At 35.3% G+C, this 27,895-nt stretch overlaps 1 pseudogene; it reads right to left on the reverse strand.

Annotated features, from left to right (window-relative positions):
• Positions 1-130: 130 nt before the first annotated feature.
• On the reverse strand, positions 131-14,322 carry LOC130247187 (interferon-induced very large GTPase 1-like; annotated as a pseudogene).
• Positions 14,323-27,895: the final 13,573 nt, after the last annotated feature.

Raw genomic sequence — 27,895 nt, forward strand, 5'->3', positions numbered from 1 at the left:
ATATTTTAAATGTTACGCACAAAGAAGCTTTTGAAAATGCATGCTGGTAAATCCTAAAATAACATACACCAGGAAACAAATGACAGGAAAAAGCTTTGAGCAGTGAAAACAGTAAAATGTCTACTGTATGTTTCTTTAATTTATGTCAATTTATTGAACTGAGAAGGGAAGACCAATACAGAGGTTACAGTACTCTACATATATTCATTATGTACACAATACTTATTTTTATTTTACATTATTTTAACTGAAAATATTCTTATACAAGATTTTCCCTCTCTATTAAAACCTGAAGTACAAATTATAACAAACTTATTAATTGCAGAGTGAGAAGGAAAGCTTAAATAATTGAGCTAACAGAGCTGAACTGAATTAATAGAAATCCTGACTAGAAAAGGAAGACTTTTTTTCATTAATAACAATATATTTTATAGATGATAAACTATGGACAATGCAATTAATATGTAAATCTAATATGGAATATCACAGCAAAAATAATATCTAAGCACTTCAGTGAGATCTGTTCAACTTTTTCATCATATCTTGAATATTCTGGCATTTGAATAGTGTATGTGGTAATACAGTTTGTATTAACCTGTTCATAACTAATGGTTTCCTTATAGGTAACAATGCAGATGACGTTTTTTATCACGCGTTCTGGTAAGAGTACATGCTTCAACTACTTTTTCCTTTAAAGTACATTACAGAAGTATTACAAATATGTCCTGTTGTAACTTTTTCTGTGACTCTGTTGCAAAGTGCCACAAATATTTGTACTTTATTAACGGCAAACCGATGCCGTAAAACATACAAAAGAAAAACTTTCCACTCCCCATTCCTGTTCTCCAGACACGTTACTACAACTAGACTCATGTGAAGAATTCACAAACTCTGACTGAACTACGTTAAATCACCCTATTTACTGTAAACCAGTGGTTCTCAGCAATACTGGGTCACATTTTGTACACAATGTCTTGTTATCTGACACATAGGGTGACTTTTGGAGCAATGTTGCGGTCATGGGCAACCAGATGAGACAGCAACTTTCTAGTGCCATTAGGACATTAAGTAACAATCATACAGAAAGGAGCAAATCTGTTACCAATTCAAATTATAAATTAACAATCATTGAATACCCTCCCTCTGAACCACCCGACTCTTGCCACTTGTGCTAATGTAATAAACGCACAACAAGGAAGCAAAAAACAAACAACACACTAAAATGTTAGACCTACACAAAGGTATACCTGTTGGCATTGTAAGCTTGAAATTATATAAAAATCCTGTTTTGCACATCACAACTTACAGGCAGGGACGGACTGGCCATAGGAAGAACTGGGACACTTTACTTAACAGTTGCTGCTCACCTCCCCTTTCTACCACCCTTTGTTCACTTACCAGTCATCACTCAAACCAAAAACTTTGTTTGTTTTTTTTGTAATTGTAATGTTTTAATAGTTTTAAACATTATTTCTATATTTATTAAAATGCCAAAATGCATAAAACATTACAAATGTAATGTTACATTCTACAGGATTTACTTGAACAGTAGGAAAACTCTAAACTACAGTAAAGCCTGATGTGCTCCGCTGCCATTTTGCCCAAGTGGGGAAGTAACTAAAACTGCAATTCATTGACTTGCCTTTGGGGGCTGGCTCCAGAACCTCCAGATGTTTTCTGACTGCAATGATAAATTGACCAAATTTACAGCTGATAAAAACATGTTTACAGTCTGGTACAAAAGATGGTTTTGGTGCATATAGCTAATATTACCCTTCATGACAACTTTAAGGGGGGTGAATTTTTTTTTTTTAGAACTCATCCTTTTCATTTATATTAAGTTATATTAGGTCTGCATAATTAAAGGTGTGGCTATTGAGTGACAGCTATGTCTCGCTGCTCGCTGTCTCGTCACCTCAGCTGATTCCGGCTGATTAGCCGCTGAACTTGGCGTAAACATCGTATTTCTGTTTTGTTGTTTGTAGAAATTATTTCCTACAATTATCAGATAATATGGCATGCTGTGTGCACTCACAAACTGTAAGTTGCCTCCATTTACCAAGTGAGTGAAATTATATACTTACAGTATATACCATCTCTATATATGTATTTGTTTTATTTAATATCATTTATCATTTATAATGTTCATGAAAGCTGTAATGCACTCCAGGATCTGACAGATTGATTAGCTGTTGGCTCTAGAACAGTCATCTGAAATATTGTCATACAGTGTTATGCCTGGATTTCATAAATGGCCTTACATTTACTAACACAGACTATATAAAGTATCTGGAAGTAATTCGCGTTTGCCTCCTGTAGAAAAACGTCATAAGAATAATGTTTAGTGGCTTAATGTAATACAGCAATGTTTTTAAATGCCTAAACACTTTATTTATATAGTATACAACCACAACCAAGCACATGTGGTCAGAACACAAACGAGGCGCAGGTAATGAAGTATTAAGCGTTTCTCCCAAAGAAAAGCCAGTCTAAGCAAAATGCTAGCAGGCATTTGTAGCTCCACTGACGCTCCACCTCTTTGCCCTTATTTGGTCATCCCCGGTGGGTGCGATGACGGGCAAACTAAATAGCGACCACGCCCACTTGTTGCTTCATTTGCATTCTTCAGAAACCTATGGGTGACATAACTGATACTACGTCCATATCTTTTATAGTCTATGATCTTGCCTTTTATAGTTTCGTTAATGTATATTTAAATGTATCTCTCAAGCATTTGTTTGCCTGCTGTACAGAGATTCTATGCCAATCATCAGGTAGGTCTGCAGGGATAACATTGTATCGTGCAGCAAATTTAGCATTGTACTTAGCGAAGATATACTTCCAGAAGTCAGTGGCCTCAATGCTAGGGTCAGGCTGTATCCTCCAGTCTGGAAAGATCTGTCTGTATTCTTTATATTTATGCCACTCGTTTCCTGTGAATTCACAGCGGAATTCTTTGTCACTTGCAACAAGAGATGAGCATATGTCGGGAATTAGTTTTCCTGTTGAAATCCACCTGAAGTTGCCGATGCCTTGTGGCCGATGGGCAGAAGCAAAATGTTCCGCATGTTCATTTCCTCCAGCTTCACAAGGTACTCTGCAGAACGGACACCTTTTCCCACAGCCGAACACTCTGCTGAAGAGCACCTCTTGAGGTCTGTATAGTGACAGTCTGCTTAGAATATCCCTGACATCGCTTTCTCTATCCAACTGTTCTGCTAAGCTTCTAGGCATTTTGTATATTGAGATAAAAGGCAATCTGCAAATATAGCAGGGTCAGAGTTGTTTATAACAAGAGTTGCATTGAGAGTGTCAGCTGGTATGACCAGCTCTTTATTAAGACATGCGAAGGACTTTGGCTACAAAACTGTAGATGCTTCTTCCTTGAACATTGCTGAGCTACGGCGAATGTATGTCTCTCCTGTGCAATTACAGCTTCCCAGAGCTTCTTGCTGATCACAATCAAATGCTTTTTCTCTAACTTCAGAAATGTGTCGTCTTTTGAAAAATGCTCAATGATTTTCTCTGATATCCACTCAGTTACAAACTTCTCGTAGTTTCTACATATTCATAAATATTGTTGAAGTCGTCATCCTGCAGCAAGCTGTTTTAGAAGTGAAAACTGGAAGAATGACCGTGTGCTGAAATCGACAGCTCTTTCACCGGTCAGCATTTCATCCACAATGTCAGGCCCAAGACGTTTCTGGATGTACTCCATCACAGCAGGGGCCGAAGCACTGCATGGCACACATCTCTGCCTTCTTCTGACACTGGTCTCGTTCATAGTAAAGGTCTTTAAAGTCAGCCACCATTGCTCCTTGAACCTTTCAAGGCATTTTATAGGGTCGGTCCTGTGGATGTAGTCCTCATGCATTTCTGGAAAGCTCTTGCTGCTATCCACTATGTGGATCTTGAGAGCTGCTTCATTTTCAGGGGCTAATCTGGAAATCCTTGCAGCTTTCTAGATTGTTGTCAATGAGGCACAGCAGCTCCTGTATGTCAGCGGTATGTAGTCTGAGTTTCCAACTTGTCTTAGAACAAATGAATATTTCACAATTATTTGATATTCTTTCGCATTCTCTTTGCATTAAACTGCTTCTGTTTTCTTTCTGTTCAGGCGAAGGGGAATATGGGAATGTTTGAATTATATTCTCCGTTTCAGTCTGCACAAAAAAGCGTCCTATGCCACACTTATCCAGACTAGTGACATTTAAGAGCATCTCACGTACCACCCCACTTTTCATTTCCAAGTTGCTGTGTAAAAGTCTGTAGGTTTCTTTCACCACTCTTGTCTGGGTAGAGCTATGAAGGAATGCTGTTTCACAGTGCCGTCCCACATTTTTTTAAATTCCTCATCTAGATCACCGTCAGTAAGGCTGTGCCTTCTATCCTGAAGGCACGGATCAAATTGAGCACCTTTTCTTTCATGGTGTCCCTCTGCTTTTGTTTGATTAGTTCCACCTTTTCGATCCCTTTCTGTATCAGAACAGCATTCTCCAGTTTGTTCTTTAAATACATCTCAGTTTCCCTCCGAAGGCCCCGTGCACTATTTAAGAAGTCCTCTTTGTGATTTTCAACTAGGTGCACATGTTCCTCCTCATTTTTAAAGTATTCCTCAATTTTTCCAAAGAGGATTTTCTCCTCTTTGTTGAGCTCATCAGAAGCTTCATATTTTAAATCCGCCAACACTCCATCAATGTTAAGAGCTTTAACTGACTGCACTGACACTGCACCCATGTTAGTGATTTTGATTTCAGATTTTGTGCACCAGTCGGTCATGTGCTTCTTAAATGTCCACTCCCAAGTGTTAAACTCTGCACAAAGTTTGGAGTACGCCTCGGCGACGAGAGTGTTTCGAAAACTGAAAATGAAGTTTTCAAATTGTACAGCCTTCCAGAGGCTTCGGACCCATTCAGCAAATGCCACGAAATCCTGTGCTGGGACTTTTGCTGCCTTGAGAACATCAAGGATGCCTTCCTTGAGATTGCTCACCTCCTCACTGTAACCAGCACTGACAGGTGCCATTGGAGGAGTCCCAAGCCACAGTCCAGGTATGCACCAGTTGTTTCCATCAACGCTGTACTCTAGAATGTCTGAAAATTTCTTGTTAAGGCCTCTTTTTTCCATTTTAGCTGCTGCTTCTGTCATGTCATCTAGCTTCTGCAACAATATATTTCTCTCTCGTACAGCAACCTCAGTAGCGTTTTGGTGCACAAAGTGACAGCAGGGCTTTTTCCCCACCTCTTTCATGCGGAGAAAGGCATGGACAACAATTTGCAAGATGTCTTTCATCTCAATAGCATTTTCCATGGAAATGTTGACAATAGTGATGTCACTCAGTCCAACGATAAGGGTCGCAAGTTCATTGTCATGTTCATAACTCTCAGCTTTTTCAGCCAGCTCTGGAGATTTTAATCCCTCTGTCAATCACTAGGAATAGTCACACTGAAGCTCTGCTCTGAATTCCTCGGACACTCCTATCAGAAGCATGAAAGCACCTCTTGTGCATCTGCCACTGCTAACAGCAAACTGAACTCCAAACATTATGTTGAGGAGGGTAGACTTCCCAGTGCTTTGGACCCCTAAAACTGTTATGACTCTGATCTTATTGTGAGGTGCTGTCAGTTTGTTGAGTGCTGTAAGCACATCTCCAATCCACGTCAGTGGAATGTTTGATGCATCTCCATCAACAAGCTCCAGGGGAAACCCATTCAGCATCAACTGAGCACATACTTCTGGTAATTTCTTTAGGGCAGGGTTTTTCCAGGTTTCCTGTGAGTGTGCAGACTCATAAAGTTGACTTAATTCTCTCATGAAGTGTTGAACTCCTAAAGAGCTGCTAACAATCTGATTGTCCAGTTCTTTGAGATGTTCTTTATCTTCTTTGGTTTTCTTACATGCTTCCATGTACTGCTCCTTAAGACTGGACAGGTGCTTTCTTGTTAAACTGTTCAACGTGACTTTCATCCATTTGAGAAAATACTGTTGCTCATTTGATGAGCAACACAAGCCAGACATGAACTGATATATTGCATCACTCATCCTGTGGCTTCCTTGATCTGTTCTAAGATTCTGTATTTGACATTTGAGATCACTCTTGTAATGCTCAATGTTTTTGTTTCTTGCCTTTTTAAAGCGACACATTTCTTTTTCCAGTTTGGATAACTCCTTCCAGGGTTTTCCTTGCAATGGGAGCTCCTTTGTTTATATTCAGGTATATTGCTAATGTCTTTGTAATTTTATTTGTCCTTACCTTTGCATTTTGACAACTTGTATTATTTTCATCTATAAGAATCCCCAGCTCTGGTGCAATCTCAGACATCTTTTCAATGCTTACTTTGGTAGAATCTGCAAGAATTCCAACAACAATCTTCTTTATTTTAGCAACAAATTCGCTATCATTCATCTTCCCGTCCTTGTGAATGGTTGAGAATGTTTTGAGCTTGATCTGCACCAAACTTTGTTTCAGATTTTCTCTTGATGTTGGACTATCAGTTGTGCAAACCAGAACCATTTTTGATTTGTGTTGCAGGGAGTTCAGAAACGTCTTATTTGAGTCCAGATCATCGCAGAACAGAAAAACTGCAGATGATGTTTGGGTGAAAAGCGAATTGGGCCTCAAATGCAGAAATATCCCCACGAAGATTAGCTAGAGCTACTGGGTCTTTAAAAATGGTCATTTTTTTTCTTTTCCACTAGGGAGATACCAGGTAATTTCAACAAGACCATTACATATCTTTTTTTGAAGGTTTCCATTGTCCATTTTCCTGTGAACAAAAGCATCATGGTTTTGCTGACTGGCTGAAAGGAGCTTGTTCAGAAACTCAGATTTGGAAATATTTCGATTTTTTCCTAGTCTGACGAAAGAGATCAGGGGCAAATCAGTTTGCACAATACTGTTTTCTTTTGTTATGTCCCTCAGGGCCCAAAGCATCAGCGTGCACTCTTTTGTGTCACAGTTGGCAGCAGTAAAGGCACAGAGAACTGACACAGTGACATTTTTAGAGCCATTTCTTGCTGGAGGAAAGGGTCGGCACAGTGAAAAAGAGCTGTGATCAAATCCAATGGATTTATGCCTTTCTGATCTTCGTTAAAATCGGTAGATTCCTCAGAAGCACATTTCAGGGTTCTGGCTGATGACTTAGCCATCATAAGCTTTCTGAGGAAAAGCCACGGCAGTGATGTAATACTAGTGCTTGGTTCTCATCTGAAGGTTTGATTATTTCCAGCACCGTCTTTAAAGTCAGTTTATCCCTCAGATATTTTTGCAGTCCCAGTTCCATTAATACAGATTCCATATTTACATCTGCAATGGAAAGTTAAACAGTTTAAATCAATTACTGTGCAAATACTATTTTTCCTTTTGAAAAGACTAGCTTCTTAAGCTTTCCACATATACAGAACACTAATCTAGTAGTTGTAAATGTCTGATTTAAAATACATTCTGTAAAATGTACATTACAAACTATAAACTGACATTACACCTGAGTCTTGTAGGTCTCATATATAATTGGAAAATTACCTAGCAGTTTTTGCGCTGCTAACATCCAAGCATATCTACAGCTTCTCACGGTTGATTTATTCTTCTGCATCAATCGTATGCGTATGGTCCAGTGCAGCCTCCGCATGGTCGCATAGCCCTCGCCGTGGCTGACACTGACGCTGATGTGCGCCTCTCAAAAAATGTAACTACAATAATGCGTATCGCAAGCTCTGTGATTGGTCAGCTTGTGACAAGCATGGGCAGTGTTGAGAGCCGTGAGCCTGATGGAGCAAGTGTTTTGTGAAACTTTTGTTTTGTGTTTACCTTATGATTAAAGTTGTCCGCCCTTGACCACCTCTGAATGAGCATGCTTTAGCTACTTGTAGAAATTACTTGTAGAAACCCGACTAAAAGAGGAACAAAAAAATCTACTGCCAGCTAGCGTTACTTAAGTGTTATTGCAAAGCAAAACAAAAAGCACGCCAAAATATAAATGCACGACAACGCACAAGGCTTGCGCCATGGGTCACGCCGATCACTCAACGCAGAGGTATAAATCAGCCATTAAATGACAACAGAAAAAAAGAATAGCCAGTCACACTGTTCATATTTTGGGGGAAGGCCTTGAGTATGCTATTGAACTCTTTCTGCACACATAGGTTAATGAGAGTTGACAGAGCTTTTTAAAATGTATTGAATTTTTAGGAGTTGATTAAATATTAGAGTGGGGACAATTCAATAATCTGTACCTTGGTTATGCTACACCATTGGAGACTGAGAGTAAGTGACATAAAAATGTAATTAAAAAGTAGTGTGTGAGTAGCTACAGTGAGTAGCAGTTAAGGAGGTTGGGGGGGGGGGGGGGCAGTTTTGTTGTCTACTAAATGTCAATAAAAGTTTTCAAAAATTTTCAACATCAGAACTCAACAGAGTAGAGATCAAAGTCCCATAATGCAATTCACAACCGTAAATCACTACGGAAACTGTTATTTAACAGATATTTTTTTACAGTGTTGTTAAGTAGCAAGGTGGACTGAGACTGGATATTTTAGACTGGGGTTGTCAGTAGTGCTGTTAATAATATTAAAATTAACAATAACTTACTTGTGCGCTGTGTGATTTTTACAGCAGTGCTCTCAATTCTTTTGCCATTTGATTCAACTACAGTGTAGACAAAGAAGGAATATTCAGCTCCAGGTTGTAAACTCAGTATATTCACTTCAGTCTCCTCTGTGATAAATGATTCTGTGGTATTGGCTTCGTTGCAGTAGATCACCTGGAATGTGTGGTTGATCTTGCCATCAGTGATGGGACGAGTCCATTTCAGACAAACAGAAGTTGCACCACTTTTGATTTGCAGGTTTCCAGGTGGAAGTGGCTCTGCAGAGTGATACAGAACATGACATTGTTTTGTGCATAATACATTTGTCCAATATCCTGAAAATGTATTCCTGTACATTGAAGTTGACCTATTATGCCCTTGTTTACAATAAGTCTTCCCACACAAATAATGTTTTATGACTCTTTTAAACTCCTCCTTTAAGTTTTGATCCAAATTGTGCAATTTTGGCGACTGTCCCTTTAAATTCAAATTTCAAATTCAAATGAGGTTGTGCTCTTTTCAAAAGAGGGCGGAGCTACAAATGCCTGTGTCAGCATAGTGGCAGATTTAAAAACAAGACTAACCTCCTATTCTAATGAGGGAAAGATCGTCACTAATGGGCGGGGCTTTTTCCCTCTGATGACACAAACAAATGGAGAATGTCACTCAGTGTTTTTATCAAGTGTGATTATAAAAACATTTAATTAACAAATGTTTACCATTAGATGCTGGTTATATTCACTGACTGTTGCCACACAGCTTTGTTTAAACCCCTTATGAAAGTGATTTTGGCATAATAGGTCCCCTTTAATAATCTTACTTGTGAGGACAAATAAAACGGTTGGGTCACTCTGCTTGTCATCATCCAGTATTGTGCGTATTGTTGCTTTGTACTCCGTGGCAGGAAGAAGGTGTTCAAATGAAAATTTGTTTACATCTGATTCCACTTCCACTGTTTGTGTTTCCTGTTCATTTTTATACAGTATCACTTGGAATCTATACTGTCTATTAAGGATTTTCTGAGGTGGCGTCCAACTTAATGATACAGTGGTTGGGTCTTCTGAGACATATTCAAAATTCTCAGTTCCTGGAATTGCTTTAGGAAAAAACAAACAAGAAAATATTAATTTAAATAACTCTAGACTTAGAGGTTTAGACTCTCTAAAAATGTTGTCGATCTAAAAGAAAATTCATTTTCTGAAAAAATATATAATTTTGTACTACATTTTACTACATTAGTATTCCTAAAAAAACTGCATCTACTTAACAACCCCAAAATATAATATAATATAATATAATATAATATAATATAATATAATATAATATAATATAATATAATATAATATAATTACTTATATATTTTTTGCTTTCAACCTGAGGTACTGGAATAGGCTCCAGCTTCAGCATGATCCTACATAGGATAGTTTATAAAATGGATGAATTATTATACTGTAAACAACCCATATGATTGTGTTTTACATGTGCAAGAACTATTTTCTTTAGAAAATGTAACTATTCACTGTTATTGCAAAGAGACCTTTTTTTGGCCACACTCTCAGAAATAAAGGTACGTGAGTTATCACTGGGGTGGTACCTTTTCGAAAGGTACAGTTTTGTACCTAAAAGGTCCATAATAATATCCCAGGGGTACACATTAGTACCTAAAAAGTACAAAAGTGCTTCTCTTAAAATTTGTAGGTATTAATTATATACTTTTAAGGTACAAATATAGACCCTTTAAGTACAAATGTGTACCTTTTGAAAAGGTACCACCCCAGTGACAGATCACGTACCTCAAGTTCCGAGAGTGCACTTTGTGGCTGTTTTGAGAAAAGTCATGTAGGCTTCAGTGTTTATTCAGTGTCATTTATGATTGCATCTTGTGACATATCCAAAGCTAAATGACGGCAATTTTAATTTTTTTTATTTAGTGGCTAATTAATGTGAATTTGTACGATCTCATTCATACAATTTAGTACAGATTGCTAATCCCCCAAGGATAGTTTATGGGTTTGGTTTGGTGTTTTGCCTCCTTTTAAACACCACACATTTTCTTATGACTAAACTTTTTTTGAAGTAATTCATACAAATAAACCACTAACTTGACAAAATGTAAACTAGCTACGTTTGCTGTCCTGTTTTTGGTTATTTAAAAAAATTGTCTTTGCTCTGTGTTGCATTTGTATTTAGGTCTAAACACAAAACGTCTATTTGGAAGCAGAATGAGACCCATCTTTCAGTAGTTTGGTTTACTTTTTGGGGTGCACCAAGGGTCTCATGGCTGCGTTCACATTTATTCATGTCAACCGCAATAATGGATCAATCATTTTAATATAAAGTGAACTCACACTAAGTTTGATGCAAGACTGCAACAGACTGCAGGAAAGTGCTATTAAATTTGTGCATTCATCAATTATAAAAAAGAACAAGTGGTACTATAGCAAGATCGTGGTTTGTTTTAAAACTCACAAAGATATTTGAGAAATGAAGAAGAACAAGTCACTGTTGTCTTTTCACTAGGGTGGTTTAGCAATTAGTGTGATTCATGGACTGCAAACCTGTTTACTGCTGCTGTTAATCTACTGTAAAGTTCTTATGTCTACAGTCATCTTTTGCTCGGAACTAATACATTTCATCGTTTACAAAATCCACAAAGAGAAATAAAAAAATAAACAAGTGTTTTTTCTCCAGCCAATTCAGAATCAATATATAAATCACACATTACTGTACACTCAAAAAATGACTTTTGCTGATTGTTCAAACTACTTATTTCAAGAGTTCAAACTTAGATATTGCTTGATAATAATAGCAGGTTTGGCATGCTGTCCTGGGAGAGAACCCTGAGCTCGGAGATAATAGAGCCCATGGTTTCCACCTGGTCAATGAGCATATAAGGAGGTCCGAAATCAGGTAGTTCTTGAGAGCTCCTCCTGGTAAAGGAGGAAAAGGGGGAGATGGGGTGGATGGGGGGATTCTTCAAAAATGAAGATAAGGGAGTAATGCGAGAAGGGCTTTTTATAGTGATTTTGGAATAATCTGATTGGTTTATTAATGATTGCAGACCAGCCGTGATCAATCATATCCTCTTGAAATTAGTTTGTGAAACTTCACTTAAAATAGGTTGAAATGGCACAATTCTAAAAGTTTTTTTATTGCACAACCTAATTGTTTTATGTTAAATCCACTTAAATCTGTAAAAACTATTAAGTTAAATTAAGCAATTTGTGTTGTGACAACATGAAGGAATTGTGTAGAACACGCAACTTTTTATAGTGTAGGTGAATTGCTGTTTACTTTACACATAAGGAACATAATGCATATTGATTATTTGTGGTAATGTTAATGTCAATGACCCGTGTAAATAACTAGCAGTAAGCTTACCTGTACACACAGATTCAGTGAAACATTTGTTGTCCTCATTTGGCACTACTGTAATGCTGTATGTTGTTCCAGGTGAGAGATTTTTCATTTCAAAATGGTTTGTATATGTTGTGTCGTTATAAGTGACACGATCGGCTTTCCATCTGATTCTGAACATTTTTTGTTCTGTTTCATTCATAGTCGGAGATCCCCATTCGAACCGCATAGAGTACGGGCCGACATGAGTGAATCTAATGTGACCTGAGGAAGGGTAAATATTAGTTTTTTTGTTAAAGCTGAAGTGTCAACTTTCCGACCGTTTGAGACTATTATAAAGCAAGTTAGAGTTAAAAAAATCTAACACATAATTATTGATTCACTTTTTTAAGAGATTATCAGTTTATTAAAGATATGTCATCAGCAGGGCCAGACAGAATCTGTAAGCATGTTTTGCTATTTCTGCGCCGAATTTTTGTGAAAAATCTGCAGATTAATACTGAATGATTTTGGGTGTATCGAAACTAAATCTTAATATATGAAATAAAAAAGAATATGTTTTATTTAATAAACTTTTATTTAATATTTACAATGCAAATCCACTTAGATTCACTTCCTCTCATATAACATATCTACTAAAAAAACGGAAAATTTTACATTACAAACTGTATTGTACATAAATCATTTGAATATTTAATATTAGCCAATAGTATTATGGAAATTAATTTAATAATGGAATAAATATAAATTTACACACATTTACACAAGTAAATAAATAGACTGCATAATTGGCTAAAAATCTGTGGAATACTGCAGATTTCTGCATGCGCAGATTTTGTGTGGCCATAGTCATCAGTTGTGACTGAAGTAGTTATAGCATAGCATTGAGCATTAAACTGATCAGAGAAAAGACTTATGGTATGAATGTCTGTAAATTAAAAAAAATGATAATATTTCCTTACCTTCCCTAGGGTCCTCCATCTCTTTCATCAAAAGCCTGGTTTTATTTCAAGGAATGAAAATGATGTTGATTTAAAATAGGTGCAAATAACATATAAAGTTCAAATGTTAATTTATTTGTCAACATTGGAATTATACATTTAAATTAATCAACCTCAGTCCTGATCAAAACTACTAAATGTTTATCAAAAACTTTTTAATGGACATGTGATCGATTAGTAACAACATTGGCTTGATGCATTGTTAGAGTTCCCCCCCTCAGCAATTTACTGCTGGTGGCGGTTTTTTGCACTATTGACCACATTGATGGTCACAGTCTTTGTTTTTGTTTACTCCATGTAGTTCAGAGAGCTGAGATGCATATTTTGATTTTCTCAGACACATCAAGGTAAGTGCGCAAAGGTCACTCTCACACACTCAGACACACACTTTAATTTGCTATTATACTCTATATAAAATCCAGAAACTAAGCTTTTTTTGCAGAGGCCTACTTAAAGGGTTAATGGTGCCAACTGATGATCGACAGTAAAAACTACTAATTTTACCTCTTCCCAACAGGGAAAACTACCAACAATCAAAAATGCATGATTATATGGTGTTGATTTTGCTATCAAAAAATGTGGTTTTAATGAAAGTCAATGGAGCAAAAACAGCCACCAACAGTAAATAAGGGAGAAAAAATGTTAAATAATCAAAAGCAATGCATCAAAGGCGAGGTTATGTCCAAGACTTTGATAAAAGGTAAAAAAACATCCAGTCCACAATTATTTTTTATATTAAAAATACGTCATTTTGTGTTTTTTTTTTTTCACAAAATCAGTGACATCATTTATGAATTTGCCAATTAAAGAGTTAAAATCCTGTCATTTTCAGGACTGGACTGAGGTTGATTAACAGATTTATGCAAAAAAAAAGACAAAAAAATATTTATCTGGTGCACTTTTTTAGCAGTTTTCATCTCTAAAGAGTAGTCAATTTGCCCAGAGTGTAGTGAGGTTTGTTTTAAAAATTCAAAGCATTTTCTCCCCCCCCAAAATTTTTGCCATTGTAGAAAGATGTTCATAATTTGCATATTTAGTTTTTTTTTTTATGTTTATGGACTTCATATTTTATTGTTATTATTTAATTGTTTGTACTTTTAATTTACAATTATTATTTAATTGTTTGTATTTATTGTACAGTATTTAATTGTTTGATGCATTTATTAACACACATTAATGTACATTTAAATTGAATTGAATGCACATTTTGATTCAAGTCTGTTAAGACTGCATATTTATCTAAAATTAAGACCAACACGGTTACATTTTGAAAAACAAAACAGTAATGCAAAATAGAAGCAAACTTTTAAAATGCATTGCTAAATGAACTAATTATACTCACTGGAGTAGCTTCAGAGATGCATGTGCCCAGACTTCCAAGACTGAATGACAGTGTGTATGTCTGTGTCTTAATAAAAGTTTCCCATGCGCTAAACAATAGTTAGGTGGATATTTTCACTTTTGATTACATAGGCCTAATTCCTGTCATGGGTGGTGAGTACATGACGGCTGTTGTTTTAAGCACTGCTTTGAAAAACAAAATTACTGTAACTAAAGCATTTGCAGCTAAATTATTTGTTTTTGAGATTTATACACAGAGTAACTGTGAATGTGCCGTAAGCAGCAGCTTGTTGGCCTGCATGGGTTTACTTGAATCGTCTTCTGGATCGTTTTACGGTTAGATTCGATCAACATATTTACTGTTTGGTGTCAATTTGTTAAGGGATAGCCAAAAAAACAGTCCGTTCACTATATTATTATACTTTATTATTATTATATTATTGGATATGTGAAGAGCACTTGAAAATCATGAATGAGATATACTAGAGAGAGAGTCTTGTTAGGAAATACAAAAGTGAACTTATTAAATAAAGAAAATTAATTCTTAGCATTTTTTGCATTCTGGTGCTAAATGTTTGTTGGGGTTTGAGGGATTTTTTCTGGCATAAGATATGTCATTAAGTAGGGCACTGGTCTTACTGGTTTGGAAAAGGTCTAACTGGTTTTAGTCTTACTGGTGTGGAAAAATACCCTGGCATGTCTTTATAATTAAAGAATAGGGGACGAAATTGATTTTCTTGAAGCCCTGAAACAACATTTGCTTTCCAGGCTATAACAGCACTTTCAGCATGCAACCCTTGATGGTTATCACTTTTGCCTCACAGCAAGAAGGTCACTGGTTTGAGTCCTGGCTCGGTCAGTTGGCATTTCTGTGTGGAGTTTGCATGTTCTCCGCGTGTTGGCGTGGGTTTCCTCCGGTTTCCCCACACAGTCCAAAAACATGTGCTATAGGTGAATTGAATAAACTTAATTGGCCGTAGTTTATGTGTGTGTGTGAATGTGAGAGTGTAAGGGTGTTCCCCAGTACTGGGTTGCAGCTGGAAGGGCATCCGCTGTGTAAAACATATGCTGCATATGCTCATTCCGCTGATGAATAAAGGGACTGAGGTGAAGGAAAATGAAAGAATGAAGTTGTGTTTCTCTTTTCATGCATCACAGTAATGATCAATCTACAGGTTATTTAGTGCAATAACGCCACCTTCAGTTTGAAATGTCTGAGTTTTTCAGTTTAAAAGTAAATCAGATTTAAATGGCAAGAGTTCCTGTGGGGACGAAGTTATTTATGCCCCACTGCTAATAGACAAACCTTATTTTTCACTTCCACATTAAAGTTTCTAGTGTTTTGATTGAGATGTTTTTTAAAATTAATGCAGGTTACCAATAACACTAAAAAATATATTTTAAAAGGCAAAAAATTGTAGAAATTTTTAACATTTTGTTGTGTTGCTTTTTAAAACATCTGATGGAACTGAAATTTAAAATGAAAATGCAAATTAATACTTTTTGCATAATAAAGGACAAAAAATGTTTGCAGTTAACAACAAGGTCATAGTCAGATATTTTTAAAATGAACAAGATTAAGCCAGAAGATCTAGCAAATATTGTGTTACTTTTGTGTTATTTTGTTTGTACTGACAGGGTCAAAAATAACAAGTTATATTGGAGTTGTTCTACATTAATACAAAATAACAGCTGATTTTGATAGACCACACTTGTGAGTTAGTAACCACAGCAAAATATATATTTCTGTCTAAAACTTTATATTTAAAAAATATTTTTTTAATGAAAATGGTACTTTTGTCCCCACTTTTTCCTGACTGTTTTTAAAATACATGAGGTCTGTATAGATCTACATTTGTGTGGTGTATATGCACACTTTGCTTTTATTATACTGATTTGTCATGATGTTATGACATTTGAGTTGGTGGGGGAAAATGCAAAAACAAACAAACAAAAAATAGAATAAAAATATAAACAAATCACATTGAGTTTTTATTTGTATTTGTTTTGTTCCTTGGTACACTTTTAATTTCAATTTTTGAGCATGTACTCCTAATCTATACTGTTAACGAATAGTCTCGATAATTATTTTGCAATTTGCAGAAGAGGGTTGTAAAAATTACATTATAATCTATTTTATTTGTCTATCTGAAATTGAATTGATAATTATCCGTGATAAAAAAATTAATACATTTGATTCTGTTCACATTTTCATTATTATTTGTGAGCTTATGAACAGCTGTAACATAGATGCATTTAGGCCTAACAGAAAAATAGATGAACAGAGAGACTGTCAAATACAGTTATCACAATCAACAGAACACAAAACAGATGAGGTCCTTGTCAGGTCCTGTCAGGTCATTTTTTGGAAACGTGGAAATGAAGAAAAAATAAATAAATAAAACAAAACCAACCTGTGCTTAAAAAGACAAATACAAACAAAATAATATTACAAAATGGGCTAAAATGGAAACAAAACACCTAGATAGATATTGCTTCAGTTCACTTTGTTGGTTAAAAAGTGCTTGTTTACTCATTTTTAACTGTCTTTGACCTTTGAAATTATATTTTGAGGCCTGTATTCTTTTTTATTTTATGCTCAATGGTTGTGATAGAAAATAAATTACAAAATTAAGCCCTACCTTAATCACAGATAATGAGCAGATTGGAGAAAAGGAAGGGCTTTCCTCTGTTGTAATTGGTCTGTATGATGAACTATGCTGCCCTCTTCTGGCAAACAGAACATTGGCAGCAATCGGTGAACGTGATATCAGTTATAAATCTGAATCATCAGGATCAACGATAACTGTCATCATTTGATCTAGAAACAGACATTCGCCAAAACAATAGTAATATCTATATGTTCAATGGTTATAATACAAAATAAATTACAAAATTAAGCCCTATCTTAATCACAGATAATGGAAAAATATTATTGAGCAGATTGGAGAGAAAGAAGAGCTTTCATCTGTTGTCATTTATCTATTTGATGAACTATGCTGCCCTCTTCTGGCAAACAGAACATTGGCAGCAATCGGTGAACGTCATTTCAGTTATATACTGTATCTGAATCAGCAGGATCAACTGTGCTGAGGTTAATAGAATGCCTTTTGACTTTCTTTAGAAAAACAAAAGACACTAAATGAAAAAAAAAATCTGTTATTATAAACAGTTATGATTATGGGGGTCTAAACTTTCTTGATTTTCTTCTATGAATAATACTTTCAAGATAAATTGGTTGAGGCAATTTTTGAATGATCCTGATTCCCTTAGGAATGCGATTCCCAAGTATATTTTCTCCAAAGTTGGTGGTCTCCTTTTTTTATTAGTATGTAATTACAATATCTCTAAACTTCCTATTAAATTATCCAATTTCCATAAGCAAGTATTATTGGCATGGCATCTAATATATAAACACAACTTCAGTCCCCATAGGTATTATATCTGGAATAACCATGATATTTGTCATAAAAATACATCTATATTTTTTCCTAATTGGTTTAGGAACAATATTTGCCTAGTTAGTTTCTCAACTTTTTAATAATAATGGTCATTTACTTTCTTATTTTGAGTTCTTAAGTAAATACTGTATTCCTATAACCCCGCGAGAGTTTGCCATAGTCATGGACGCAATTCCCAGTGGAGCTATTACCCTTTTAAAAAACTCTCTTGATTCTGTTCTCCCTCCTACTTCATTAATTAATGCTTGTGAAACAGTGATTGGAAAAATTTGTTTCACGGTTAACCCTTCTCTCAGAAATAGAAAGATTCGGCATCTTTTTCAGAATGAAATAACCTCTGTTCCTCATGTCATATTTCACTGGAATAATTTATTTCACGACATTCTTTGGAAGATAGTGTGGTCTTTACCCAACAAATTTTTAATCACAAATAAGGTTAAAGAGGTTTATCCAGTGAATGTTTATATAAAAAAAATGCTTCCTGAAAAGGATCCCCTTTGTTCCTTTTGTGGAATAATAGATGAATCTGTCGATCATCTTTTTTGGGAATGTGCCCATGTTAAGATTTTTTGGAAAGAATTCAGTTTATTTATATGTGTATCTCTTTTAGATAAATTTTCTTTGTCATACAAGGATGTTTTATTTGGTTTTTATCATGTTGATAAAGTTAAAGATAAATATTTTCTAATAAATCTGTTTATTCTACTAGCTAAATTTTTAATACACAAATGCTAATTTTTGTCTAGCCCCTTTTTCTTATTTTTTGTAAAGATTTTAAATCATATTTGAATACAATCTTTACCTCCAGCAATGTTAAAGCTTTAAAATCAAGAACACTATGTGAATCTTACAGTATTGTCTCTTTTTTATAATACCCAGAGGAATGTATTGTACGTGGCCTTGTAAACATCACTGTGACCTTGCTTTAAGATAGATTTAAAGTTATTTTTGTAATTCATATTCCCCTTGGCATAATCTTTTGTTTCTTTTTGTTTTGTTCTGTTGTCTACTTTTGTTGTTATAGAATTTGTACCTTTTCTGTAGGTTTTTGTATTCTTGTTGAACGTTCCAATTTAAAAAAATAATAATAAATAAAAAAATCATCAGGATCAACGATGATTGTCATTAAGTCATTTTATCTAGTAACAGACATTTGCAAAAACAACAATAATAACTAAATTAGCGTGCAATGCGCAGCCACACAAAGATACCAAGTGTGACAAATCAAAAGGCTACATATTTTCTGTAGCCTATCTGATCCAGGATTGCGAGTACATTTCAAGCATTTTTCATTAATTGTCCTTAAACTGTTATTATATAAAACAAATGTAGTAATTACAGTAAACTGAATCATTATTAAGAACATTAAGAACATGTTAGAACATTTAAATTTTTTAATATTTTAATTTCAAGTATTGACAATAACAGAATTTGCATTTCCAACTATATGTGCTTTAGCTCAAGATGCTAATATCAAAACAAATGTCACAGAAAACACAATTTTATGCATTTTCATTATATTTTCACTGAAAAATATATCAGTGGCAGAGTTGACAATTAATTAACCTACTACTTGTGCACAAATTAATAAAAGAATAAATGACATGGCTCAATGCCTTCCAGAAGTGATCTTGTCACGATCACCAGCGATCATAACTCCCAGATCGCTGGATCTCACACACAAACACACGTGGACTACAATTCCGCCATTAATGGACTACATATTCAGTCATGCCACACACATACTCACATCTGCTCCAAGTCTCTACTGATTACACTCGCACCACCTGAGGATCGTCAGGACTGATTACAAACACCATTTAAGCAACACACATACTCATTCATATTGCCGAGTCTTGTTTTCTGTAAAGTGACATTACAACGCGTTTCTCTTAGTCTAGTTTTCCTGTGTTTTGACTTTAGCCTAGTTTATCTTATTGTGCTGTCTGCCGCCTGCCTTTTGACTTCTCGCCTGATATATTTGACTACAATTCTGGACTGTGTTGACCTTTGCTTGCCTGACTTGGAATAAACCTGCACGTGGATCCAAACTTTAGTTGTCTGTGTCACTCCCCTTGTTACAGATCTCACTTAGAGCAAGTCACATGCTTTTTCTTTCAGTCGTTTACGGATTGTCATGCCTTTTATAAGACAAAATGTTTTGCAAATAACAAATAATACAGGAAAAATGTTTCATGATTCTTTAACTTAGGCCCACTAAACACACAAAACCATGATAATTAAAGCTAAATGTATGATTCAGAAGGTGCCCTGCTGAAAAATCCAGCTTAAACCAGCCTAGGCTGGTTGGCTGGGTTTAGCTGGTTGACCAGCCTGGTTTTAGAGGGATTTTGACCATTTCCAGGCTGGTTTCCAGCTATATCCAGCCTGGTCTTAGCTAGTCAGGCTGGAAAATGACCAGCTAAAACCAGCTTGACCAGCCTGGTTTAAGCTGGATATAGCTGGTCTAGGCTGGGCACCCAGCCTGACTAGGCTGGTCAAGCTGGTTTTAGCTGGTCGTCTCCCAGCCTGACCAGCTAAGACCAGGCTGGTAGTGGCCAAAACCCCTCTAAAACCAGCCTGGTCGACCAGCTAAAACCAGCCAACCAGCCTAGGCTGGTTTAAGCTGGATTTTTCAGCAGGGTGGAAACAGTGATCAACAGGTATAATGGGAGTCTTTGTACAAAATGTCCCTGAATACCCATACAAATATTATTTTTGAGACAACTCGATATTATTTGTGTTATTATTCAAAACTGTTTTCTTTAAAGTTTTTGAAAAATAACAAAAGGTTATACTGGAGATGCAAAATACTTTTGCATTACATCAAAATGCATATTGTAGATTTAATAAACATAACTGCTTCTTCTGACACAAAAATATAAATAGTAAATAGGTTGACTGCTCTGACTTAATTGACTGTAGGCTGGTTTTATAATAATGAGGTATACATAAATATACAGTGCTCAGCATGAGTACACCCCATTTTAAAAATCAATACTTTAATGCATTTCTCGGTGAATATAGGCAATGTATTTTGGTGCATTTAAACAAAACAGATTTATTAAACAGATATATTTATTAAAATAAAATAGTCAACAAATATGTTTAGAAATTGAAAGATAATACAATTAAATTCAAGCAAAAAAAAAAAAAAAAAACATCCTACAAAATTTCAACAAAAATTTTCAGGTTTTTTGCCTCTTGATTTTTCATCTTTTTTTAAAAATTGTATTTAATATTTTTCTATAAAATATTATAGAAAAAGAATATATTTTATATATTTTTCTATATAAATTTGAGTGTACTAGTTTTTGGAGCGTTGTCGTAAGTTATTTTATTAGATAAGCTCTATATTTGGCTTCAGTACTGACTAATGTAATGAATATGCACAAATATAATATTGTATAGCTTCCTATTAAAAATACGAATTTAAAAGAGAAGGGCGACACAGTGGCGCAGTAGGTAGTGCTGTCGTCTCACAGCAAGAAGTTCGCTGGTCCGAGCCTCGGCTGGGTCAGTTGGCGTTTCTGTGTGGAGTTTGCATGTTCTCCCTGTGTTCGCGTGGGTTTCCCCCACAGTCCAAAGACATGCACTATAGGTGAATTGGGGTAAGCTAGATTGTCCGTAGTGTATGCTGAGCACTGTACATCTATGTTTATAGAAGTATTTTGTTTACCCTAGGCATTAAACCATGCATCAATATGGTAAAAATTTTACATTTTTACATATATTTAAAAATTTACATAAAGGAAGTTAATATATTAGGGGCTTAATGGTGGCGCAGTGGGTAGCACGATCGCCTCACAGCAACAAGGTCGCTGGTTTGAGCCTCGGCTGGGTCAGTTGGCGTTTCTGTGTGGAGTTTGCATGTTCTCGCCGTGTTCGCGTGGGTTTCCTCAGGGTGCTCCGGTTTCCCCCATAGTCCAAAAGACATGCGGTATAGTGGAATTGGGTAGGCTAAATAGTCCATAGTTGGATGTTTCCCAGTAATGGGTTGCCGCTGGAAGGGCATCCGCTGCATAAAACATATGCTGGATTAGTTGGCGGTTCATTAAGCTGTAGAGACCCCAGATTAATTAAGGTACTAAGCCAAAAAGAAAATGAATGAAGCTAATATATCAAAGCACATCATCAAAGTGATCTGGGTAACCATACTTAAAACACATTTGTAATTCTTCTGAAATTCACTTACCCTTTTGAAAGCCAATCATATTACTCATATTTTCTGGCTAATTTGCTTTCTTCCCAACACATGAGGTTCATTTTCTTCAGAAACACATTTGCATTTGAACAGCTTGTTTTCATAAGTTTTTTTGCGATTCGCTTGAACGTGCCATAGATATTTTTCTATTTTAATCACTTTAAACCGGTCAAACCCGCACTTTCACTGCCACTTTCAATACCCAACAAATACCAGAGACAGCTGAAAACACACTACTGAACTAAAGTTATGTGTTTGATTGGCATGTTTGGATCTGTTTGTTTTCTCTGATAGTGTGGTTGATTTGAATAAGTGTGAATGGTGCCACGGTGGTCTCAGTGGTTAGCTCTCACAGCAAGAAGGTCACTGGTTTGAGTTCTGACTGGGCCGGTTGGCATTTCTATGTGAAGTTTGCATGTTTTCCCTGTGTTCACGTGGGTTTCCTCCAGGTTATCCGGTTTCCCCACAGTCCAAAGACATGCGATATAGGTGAATTGGATTACTAAATTGGCCATAGTGTATGAGTATGTGTGTGAATGCAAGAGTGTATGGGTGTTTCCCAGTACCAGTTGCGGCTGGAAGGGCAGCCGCTGCTAAAACATATGCTGGAATAATTGGCGGTTCATTCTGCTGTGGCGATCCCTGATAAATAAGGGACTAAGCTGAAGGGAAATGAAATAAAGTGAGCGGTGCCATCTGAAGCTGGAAAAGTAAAAAGATGGGCCTCAATCCACTTCAGTTTGAGTGAAATATTGACCAAAGACATTTAAGTGAACCAAAAACAGGTAACACTATTTTGATGGTCCATTTGAGTATTAGTAGACTGTCTGATTAATACATGTTGATACTGCTCCTTCAACAGACATTTAACTGACTATAAGAAACTTTCTTATAGTAAGTATGTCAACTTACACTAACCCTAACTTCAACCCTAACCCCAACCAAACAGTCTACTTATAATCTAATGAGAATTAGTTGGCATGTAAATGCAACGTAACTTAACTTCAACAAACGGACCATCAAAATAAAGTGTGACCCAAAAACATTTTTTCAGTCCCACTTCAAAATTCAGTTCCCACTAGTCCAGGTCATTTTCAGGAAAAGCTAAACTAAAAAACATTCCTTCTGTAACTACACTGTTAAATATTATTACTATATTAATATTAAATACTACAGTAACTTACTGTAAATCGATTACAGCAAAAATACTGTATTTACAATTACAGCGCCATTTATCTGGCTCTTTACAGTACTGTATATCTTTACTGTAATATATACCGTCATTTTCACCATGCAACTTTAAAATACAGTAACATACTGCATAACTGTCCTACAGTAAAATACTGTTAATATTACAGTTGAATACTGTCATTTATAAAAATCTTTTATAGTGTATAATCCATATTTTACATTATCCACAGAATTTAAAATTCACTGTTTAATTATAACCCATAATCTAACAGAATAATGTAACATCTAAAATAAATAAACAAATCAAATGAAGTGCCTACAATATGTGACTTACAAGTTTTAAAGGCTTTTTTGAAATAAGATACTTTACTCCTTTTAATAAGAGTACCTAATACATACCTAATAGGAGTTCTATTAATAGTACTTAAAAAGAAAATTGCTTCATTTAAAAAGTTAAATTAAACTGGTGAGGTGTCCTCGACTATACGTGCGTGGTTTGTTCTTGTAATGTTTTAGAATAATGTTTTAGAACCTGATGAAGTAAACAGAATTCCTTGTCATTGACCTGAATTCCTCTTTTAGTAATGGTGATGAATCATAACTGCTAACTGCTGATTGGATGAAGAAATCGGTAGATATTGAGAACCACACATTCTGAAATAAACTCAGATGTTCAGATGTTGGAATTTTCTAAAATATATTGTCTCTTTGTTTTTTTATATGTAAAAAGTATTAGGGTGGCGTAGTAGGTAGTGCTGTCGCCTCACAGCAAGAAGGTCGCTAGTTCGAGCCTCGGCTGGGTCAGTTGGCGTTTCTGTGTGGAGTTTGCATGTTCTCCCTGCGTTCGCGTGGGTTTCCTCCGGGTGCTCCGGTTTCCCCCACAGTCCAAAGACATGCAGTACAGGTGAATTGGGTAGGCTAAATTGTCCAAAGTGTATGAGTGTTGTTTCCGAGAGATGGGTTGCTGCTGGAAGGGCATCCGCTGCGTAAAACAGGTGCTGGATAAGTTGGCGGACTAAGCCGAAAAGAAAATGAATGAATGAATGAAAAAAGTATTAGTCATTATTATTTAAACAATAGCAAAACAAACGTTTTTAACTATTTCAACTATTGAAATGGTTAATTCACTCCCACTTTAGTAGAAACTGATTTCTTATTACAAGTATACTGTAAAACGTATTTTTCGTATTTTGTGATTGTTCTGTTTATTTACAATTGTGAATTGTATTTTGGGAGGTTAATCTCTGCTTTGTCTGTTTTGATAATGAAAATTCAACTCTACAGTTTAACAAAGTGAGTTTTATGGACATTTTAGTAGTTTGAAATAATATAATGTACAAGAAATTACATATAGAGAAACATGTCTGTAAAATAACAGAAAATATACTTGCCTCACAGCAAGAAGGTCGCTGGTTCGAGCCGTGGCTGGGTCAGTTGGCATTTCTATGTGGAGTTTGCATGTTCTCTCCTTGTTGGTGTGGGTTTCCTCCAGGTGCTCCGATTTCCTCCACAGTCCAAAGACATGTGCTGTAGGTCAATTGTTAAGCTTAATTGGCTGTAGTGGGTAAATGAGTGGGTATGGATGTTTCCCAGTACTGGGTTGCAGCTGCAAGGGCATCTGCTGTGTAAAACATATATGCACAGGCGACCCCTGATGAATAAAAGGACTAAGCCGCAGGAAAATGAATGAATAAATACTGACAGTTTATTACAAGGATTTTGTACTGTAATATACAACACCAACTCAGACAGTATATCACTTTAAACTATTAAAAATCTTAATAAAAGTCCCTTTTTTGAACACTTTAAAGCTAAAAGTTGTTAGAAGAAAGATTAAGGTCCCATAATGCGATTCAAACGCATAAAGAAATGGGGAAAAATAAGAACACGAATCATAAAATACAGAAAACTGCAAATGCATGGATAGTTTTTACAGTGTATAAACTGATTTTTCTTAGCTTGTTGAGACAAGATGCCTCTATATGTAAATTATGATTATTGTGTAATTTCATCCATTAGATAGAAGACAGCCACTAGAAACCTCATGAAAGACATTCTGTTGTTTGTCAGAAATAAAAAAATACTTGTCAGATTTTTAATGCTCTGCATTAACTGAACCAAAACTTAAATGTTAAGTAACCACATGCAAAGCATTTATACAATATATTACTATAGTTTTAGTTTTTTAGATTTGTTGTTTACACAAACTAAAATTCTAAGTTAAACCAGTATGTTAAGACATTAAATATTAATGCAAAATATTCAAATAAACATATGTTCAACAAAAAAAGACACCGCAAATGTGAATCTTTTTCATACACACTGCAAAAAATTCAGGATTTCACAACATTCCTTCATGTTTTCCCAACCTAAATTGATTAAGTTGAAACTGAATTATTTTTACAAATTTAAGTGGATTGAACAACCAAAAATCTCAAGAAATGCTTTGTTTCAGTTCATTTTAACTAAGTAGAATCTTTTTTTGACTACAGGTTTACAAAAAGCTATAGTTTTATCTGTTTTTAATTGGGATTGCATTAAAAGTGAATTAAATGTTGAAATTAAAAGTAAAAGTTTTTTTAAAATGTGATAAAAGTTAATAATGTTGAAAATAATGTTTATTTATGTGCACATGCTGATTATTTTTCTTTATAAGACCTCTCTGTGTGGAATAATTGAAAAAATGACGACAATTTCAGCTAAAAATTAGGTGTTAATATTTTAATAAAACAAAAATCAATAATCTGCTGAATTATTTTATGTTTGAGTTTGCCCTCCTTTTGTAATTCCATGTGATTTTTAACAAACACATAATTTAAAATCTTGTTCTGAAAGGATTTTTCTTTTTTAAATCTACCAATTCAGCAGAAATCCACACAGGATTTGTATATAGAGCAGAACTCTTTCTCTCTCACTCGTTCACTCATAACAATGTTTGTTTATATTTGCTGTCTAAAGATAAAGACTCTTCACTCAGCTCATGGCTCTTATGTAACTCACTCTCTTCTTTTAAAATCAGTGCTGCGTGAAAATCTTCTGCCGTGAATGATTTTAGGATGAAGCCGTGAAAGCCTTTGATTGTTGTGCTGCTGTGTTAGCAGTTTGCACAAATGCCAATTAAAAAGAAAGACACAAGATCTATGAAAGTTGCGTTTCTGCCCTGCTTGAACAAGAAAACATCAAGAGACGCTTCATGCAAAGAGTCAGTTCATGTTAAAGTAATCCCACACACACTCTACAAGAGTCAACAACACTTAATACTTCATGCTTGCTCTAGATGTGTTTATGCAGAAGTCAGGATAGTAACATTTTGTCTCCGCTATACAGAATTTTAAGTTTTTTGCCATCCGTTTATGTTAAAATACACTACATTGACAATATTTTACTGATTATTTTTGCAAGATTTCAGTTTCTGTTTGAAATAATGCTAAAAAACTTTTAAAATGCATTTTAAATTGTACCTTTCATTGCTTAAGACTGTTAACATCTACTCATAACGTATAATCAAAATTGGGCATGATGGGAGAAATTAAACTTTTTTTTTTGCAAAAATTCTGAATTATTGAAACTGAAATTAAATGAATTAATTGAACCAAAAAGACTGTTTCAAAGCCCTCAAAACGTCACTGCTCAGCCCAATGATGGATAAAAACATATTTTGCATAACAATTACAAGTATTTCATGAATGTGCAACCTATTTAAGAAAGTTCTCCCAAAAAAGAAAATTTCCTCTTCCTCTTTCCTGGTTCCTCACCTTTATTAATTCTGTTTTTCTGTTGAACACATATGAAGAAGATATTTTGAAAAATGTTAGAAACCACCACTGACTTCAGTATTTGTTTTTCCTGCTATGGATGTCAATAGTTACAGTTTTCCAACACATCTTATTTTGAATCCATTCAATGCAATCTATTAACAAACTATTAAACAAATGAATATAGATGGTCTCTAGATTGTGTTGCCATGTGAAAGGCTTGTTTTGCGTGTTAAGTGCAATTTAATTAATTAATTAGATCCCATCAGAGGTGTAAAGTATCAAATTACAAATACTCAAACTACTGTAATTGAGTAGTTTTTCTCAGGAATTGTAAATCACTAAATAGTTTTAAAAATGTGTGGTTTTACTTTCCCTTGAGTAGATTTTTAGTGCGGTATCGGTACTTCTACTCCACTATTTTCCTTCAACTAGCAGCCACTTATTTATTTTTTCTAGTCCATTGAGACTGGCTCAGTAGAAAAATCAACCCTGTGATTCCTGTTTAGTCAAATTGCACATAGAAAGTAAATTGCGTCATACTAAACAATTCAATCAGAATTCAAATCAAGACATGGGCACTTTATAAATGCAGCAAACCATTTGGAAGTGTTGGACTGTTTAGACTGCTTGTCACTAAGAAGAAGAGGAAGGATGATGAATGAAATCGCCAAAAACGATCACCAGCGATCTAGGCTTTGCAGATCGCTGGAAAACATGCATTATCACCCATTATGACTAGAATTCTGCCACTATATGAACTACAATTCCCATCAGGCACCTCACACACACACACACTTACACACACACACACACACAAGTTCTGGATCACCCCGATTATACACACCCACACAAAGCTGGTAACTCATCATGGACTGATTATCTGGATTATATATTCACCTTTCAAACACACACATTGCTGAGTCTTTTTTTCTTGTAATATTTCTACGAGTTTTCCTTGCCTTGTTCTTCTGTGGTTTTTTATCCGTTTTATTATCGT

This window comes from Danio aesculapii, chromosome 19 (assembly GCF_903798145.1).
Source record: "Danio aesculapii chromosome 19, fDanAes4.1, whole genome shotgun sequence".
Classification (NCBI taxonomy): domain Eukaryota; kingdom Metazoa; phylum Chordata; class Actinopteri; order Cypriniformes; family Danionidae; genus Danio; species Danio aesculapii.